We start from the raw sequence: 6455 nt of genomic DNA, 5'->3' as shown, positions 1-6455 counted from the left end.
TTGTTTATTTAAAATAGGAGGGTATTTCTCATTGGTGCAAAATTGAATAGGTCACTCAAATTCACCCCTTCGTTTGTTTAAATATTAGAACATGGTCTAGAAAAAAATGGCATTTATCATTGGTACAATATTCCTTCGTTTATTTCTGAGGTAGTTGAAATGGCATTTCTCGTCGTTAGAAAATTGAGTATGTTCCCTTTTATTTATTTAAATTCTCAGCTAGCTAAAATGGCATATCTTTGCTTTCTTAGTCTATCCAAATTTTGAATAACCCAAACAGGTACAGAAATCCTAAGCTAGTTGCAAATGAGATTTCTCGTTGGTACAAAATTCAATAAGGCACTCAAATTTATTCCTCCTTCACATTTTCTCCTTGGTACAAAAATTTTCCGACGCTCAATCTACGAGTTATTCTGGTTTAAATATTTGACCTTTTTGGGGCATGTAGTTGCTGGTAACCAATTACTAAATGTGGAAACACCACCTCAATATGTTGCTTCGTTTACTAGTCTGATTTTTGACCTCCGTGGTAAGTACCTTTAGGACATGTAGTAGTTGGTGGCCGATTACTAAATGTGGAAACAGCACCTGAGTATGTGGATCCATTTTCGAGTTTTGACCTTTGACCTCGATGGTCATTATTTTGGGGCATGTAGTACCTGATGACCAATTACTAGATTTGGAAACAACATCTCAATATGGGGGTTCGTTTTCGAGTTATTAGGTTTAAGTATGTTGACCTTTGACCTCGATGATCATTATTTTGGAACTTGTAGTACCTGATAACCAATTACTAAACGTGGAAACACGACCTCAATATGTGGCTCAGTTTTCGTGTTATTAGGTTTTAAGTAGGTTGACCTTTGACCTCGATGGTCAATGTTTTGGATCTTGTAGTACCTGATGACCAATTACCAGACTTGGAAACACCATCTCAATATGTGGCCCCGTTTTCGTGTTATTAGGTTTTAAGTAGGTTGACCTTTGACCTCGATGGTCAATGTTTTGGATCTTGTAGTACCTGATGACCAATTACTAAACGTGGAAACACCATCTCAATATGTGGCTCCGTGTTCGAGTTATTAGGTTTTAAGTATTTTGACCTTTGACCTCGATGATCATTATTTTTAACATGTAGTACCTGATGACCAATTCCTAGATGTGGAAACACCACTTCGATATTTGGCTCAGTTTTCGTGTTATTAGGTTTTAAGTATGTTGACCTTTGACCTCGATGATCATGATTTTGGAACTTGTAGTACCTGATGACCAATTACTAAATGTGGAAACAGCATCTCAATATGTGGATCCATTTAAGAGTTATTATTTTTTAAGTATGTTGACCTTTGATCTCGATGGCCACTATTTTGGGACTTGTGGTACCTGATGACCTATTACTCAATGTGGAAACAGCATCTCAATATGTGGATCCGTTTTCGAGTTATTAGGTTTTAAGTAGGTTGACCTTTGACCTCGATGATCATGATTTTGGAACGTGTAGTACCTGATGACCAATTAGTAAATGGGAAACACCACTTCGATATTTGGCTCCATTTTCGAGTTATTAGGTTTTAAGTATGCTGACCTTTGACCTCGATGATCATTATTTTGGGACTTGTGGTACCTGATGACCTATTACTCAATGTGGAAACACCACTTCGATATTTGGCTCAGTTTTCGTGTTATTAGGTTTTAAGTATGTTGACCTTTGACCTCGATGGTCATGATTTTGGAACTTGTAGTACCTGATGACCAATTACTAAATGTGGAAACAACATTTCAATATGTGGATCCATTTAAGAGTTATTAGGTTTTAAGTATGTTGACCTTTGACCTCGATGGCCACTATTTTGGGACTTGTGGTACCTGATGACCTATTACTCAATGTGGAAACAGCATCTCAATATGTGGCTCAGTTTTCGTGTTATTAGGTTTTAAGTATGTTGACCTTTGACCTCGATGGTCATTATTTTGGAACTTGTGGTAGTTGATGACCAATTACTAGATTTGGAAACAGCATCTCAATATGTGGATCCATTTAAGAGTTATTAGGTTTTAAGTATGTTGACCTTTGACCTCGAAAGTCGGTACGTCATGTACTAGTTGATGACCAATTACTAGATTTGGAAACACCATCTCAATATGCGGATCCGTTTTTGAGTTATTAGGTTTTAAGTGTCATAGAAAGGGCGTATCCCACATAAACTATAAGACCCAGGTAAAAGTAGGTGTGGTATTGGTAATCAGCATGTCCGAAAACCCCCATATGCCGAGTTTCATCCAAATTGGATAAAATTGTCATAGAAAGGGCGTATGCCACAAAAACTATAGGACCCGGTTAAAAATAAGTATGATATTCGTACTCAGCATGGTCGAAAACCCCCATATGCCGAGTTTCATCCAAATCGGTTAAAATTATTATAGAAAGGGCGTATCCCACATGAACCATAAGACCCAGGTAAAAATAAGTATGATATTCGTAATCAGCATGTTCGAAAACCCCCATAAGCCGAGTTTCATTCAAATCGATTAAAATTGTCATAGAAAGGGCGTATCCCCCATAAACTATAAGACCCTGTTAGAAATAAGTGTGGTATTCTTTACCAGCATGGTCGAATCGGAAATGTAAATGTTTCTGGGCATGCGTGTTATTTGTACTAAATCGGATTTGGCATACGCAACCATGTGTGGGTGTATACTATGTTATTTAGGGGATGAAAAATAGGTCATAGTCTTTTATGACCTGCTTGTTGCACGTAGTCTGCTCTATTGAACCGGAACCAGCACTGCAACTGGAACAGTCTGTAGTCTAGTGTAATTTTTCTGCGCATGCGTGCAATGTGTAATTAATTGGAAATTTAATTTTACTGCGCATAAGCAATCAAGTGTGTGTGTGTGTATGTGTGTTGTTATTTTTTTAACGACGAAATCGAAACAGTTTTGCGCATATGCGCAGTAGGTCAAAAATTGGTCTCAAAATGGAGGGCGAATACTCCCCCATTATTCTCTGCTATGTTGAAAAAAGTGCTCATAAAAGGGAACGAGTGCACCCCTCCTATGTTAGATAGTCTTATGTTGTATGTGCTATGTTATGTGTTCGTAGTCTCTGAGTAATATCTGCTATGTTAAAAGTGCTCATAAAAGGGAACGAGTCTCTGTGTAATATGAGCTGCGTTATGTGTTCGTAAAGTGCTCATAAAAGGGAACGAATCTTATGTGACATGTGCGTGGACGGGGATCCGCCGCCGACCGATCTGCGCAGACCGTGCGCGTGGCCGACCAATCAGCGTCAAGGGGGCGGGGTCCGCTGCCAGCCAATCGGAAGGGGGTCCGGCGCCAGCCAATCGGTGGGGTCCGCTGCCAGCCAGTCAGCGCAGTAGATAGGAGGTCGTAAAAGAGCGTCAAGGGGCGTGGCGGGCACCGACCAATCGGCGTGAAGGGGCGTGGCCAACCAATCAGCGTCAGGGGGCGTGGCCGGGGGCGTGGCCTGCGCCGACCAATCAGCGTGAAGGGGGCGTGGCCAGCCAATCAGCGTCAAGGGGCGTGGCGGGGTCACGTGACCTGCGCCAGCCAATCAGCGTCCAGGGTTTGCGCATGCGCAGTAGGAGAAAAAACAGCGCCAAGTGACCCCACTCTACTCTTACCCTAAAATAGTCGCTAATGTTGTAAGAAAATACTTTATTATCCTATTCCACCTAAACAACAGTAAAACGAAAAAATGTATGTTCAGCAATTTACAGTTCCAGTAAAATCATAAAAATCTGATGACGCTAATTAAACGCAACCAGTCAACCAAACCACCTAAATTGTGCAAACTAATTCAATTGGATCCAGTCATAACATACAATCAACTGGATCCAGTCATAACTAACTACTCGCATGCATAGTTTACTGACAGAAATCGTAGCATCCACACCCGCAACAGATGCTTTTGTTGAATGCATGCGCTGTTCACTAGTAGAAGTTGGAGAGCGGTCACTCCTCAAGGGTTGGAAGGCGGGACCATCTGGGGACCTGACAGTCAAAATATTATCTTCTTTTCTTTCGTTACAGTTTGTAGAAAACACATTATTGGTATTATTAATGTTACCTATTAATTTACAGTCCAAACATTAAAGCTGAATGAATTTCCTTCCACCTAGCCATGGGGGATATACGGAACAAAAATGCATTTAAATTGCACGAGAAAAATGCACCTTGACAGGAATGGAATAGGTAGTGTCCAAAGAATCTGAAACAACAGCGAGATTTAACAGTGGAGAGTTTGAATATATTTTAAGGTCCTTCTGCAACTTTGGTTCAGACCGGATGGATGGATGGTGATTGATGGAATGGAAGATGGGGGGAAGGAAACGGGAGAACTACTAGAAACCCCACGCACATAGTGTTGTCCACAAACCCACATGGCATGAGCTGGACCAATCCGGGGTCTCCACGCACCAGAGGTGAGCTATTTGAAATATGTACCCTACAGTTTAAAAAATGTTAAAGTTTCATGACACTTATAGGGGAAACCTGATTTCAAACTCGCTACACACAGACAAACCACCGGTGAGGCCTTCGTTACAGACTATTAGAAGCCCAGAACTGAAAGCATCTTGAATACTCACCTAGTAGAATATCCATCAATTTCAGGTGCCTGAGAGGTTTTTTGCTGTGTTTGCCTGTCCAGTTAAATTGAAGTGCCAAATTATTGCAGAATAGTTTTTCCAATATTCTTCGTACGATGTGTTGTACCTTTCTTCCTCCTACAAGGCTCAGTTGTAGCTCCTGCAATAAAAACACGTAGACATTTAGAGCGAAATTTGACATAGATCACATGTACATGCATAATTTGATAATATATATATATATATATATATATATATAATATATATATATATATATATATGTGTGTGTGTGTGTGTGTGTGTGTGTGTGTGAAAACCTCGAGTAAAATTGCGTAACATTCGCTACCAGGAACAATTCCAATCGTACATATTAATTGTCTATGTACAAGGACACAATCAAGAGATGAAGGCACACCCAATTTCGAACAAAGATGCCCTCGGATGACATGAATATAAATATGTTCGTTCTCTTGACCTTCAGCAGATAATGAAGGTAGAAGATGCTTAAATTCTGTTTAATGCTTTGCAAAATGCAACTTTATAACCTACTTTCACACACTTAACTGACTGCATAACCTACTTACGCATTTAATGCATGCACTTAATGTGTGTTCCAATGCGCTGCTCGAAAGTTTCCACAAGGACATACCTACTTTTCCGAAGAACTAACTACCACTTACATGTCACATACAAAAACTTCTCAACGGTAAAACATCACAGTGAATTTCTGAGAACACTTTACATGAAATTGGTATGTCTCCAGGACCTATTGCACTTTGGAGAAATAAAGAGAAATCCAATATGAGAGACGTTATGTCTAATATGCTATACAGATGTACTACTTGAGCTCATGCAGGGTGTTTACTAAAATTCCAAAATGAAGTATCGTGACTCTTCGTGACCTTTTCTTTACCAAACCATAACATTTCGTAACATTCTCAAGAGCGTGTTTGGGTGCAAATTAGGCCGAATTTTCATGCATGCGATAGAAGCGCGCTTTTCTTGAGATTTCGTAGGGACCAGGACAAATCCGCCAAATGACAAATCTGCCAATTACCAAATGCGCCAAACGCGAAAATGACTAAATGCGTCAATCGTGAGAATGGCCAAATCTACCAATGGACAAATCTGCCAAATTGACAAATTCACCAATTACCAAACCTGCCAATTACCAAATCTGCCAAACGCAAAAATGAACAAATGCGAAAATTGTGACAATGGACAAATCAGCCAATTACCAAATTTGCCGATGGACAAATCTGTTAAACGCGAAAATGACCAAATGCGCCAATCGTGAAAATGGACAAAACTTCCAATTGACAAATCTGCCAAACGGAAAACACCCAACTCTGTTTGTATTATCATCAAATTACTGGATAATCTAGTAAAAAGCGTACAGAAAGAAAGTATTTATGAATATCAAGCAAGAAACTAAGAATAAGTATTACAAAATAATCAAATTATTGCCTAAATATTTGAGGATTTGAACGAGGTAACTATTTACAATAACATTAACGTTTACTTACGAGGAAGGTCCATAAACCGTGAGAGTTAAATTTTGATGAAAATTTGTGACAAGATTCATTTCGAGTTGTTAAGTAACGTAGTAATAGTCACTCGATGCGCAAATGCTTCGTTGAGCTGCTACACCGACGCCATCTTGAAATCCTGTAGGAAATGTCCAAGAATACCCTTTTAGCACAAAAATGAAAAAGCTTTTGATAGATATGACTTCAGAATTGTAAACCAAGCTAGATCATCTATATGCGAGAGTACTTTCGGTGCATGATCGCCATCTTAAAAGGCGCCATATTGAATCGCCGTCAAATATGATAAATGGCAAGG

The sequence above is a fragment of the Thermobia domestica genome, chromosome 7 (assembly GCF_964235325.1).
Source record: "Thermobia domestica chromosome 7, izTheDome1.hap1.1, whole genome shotgun sequence".
NCBI classification, from domain to species: domain Eukaryota; kingdom Metazoa; phylum Arthropoda; class Insecta; order Zygentoma; family Lepismatidae; genus Thermobia; species Thermobia domestica.
This window is presented reverse-complemented; position numbering follows the sequence as displayed.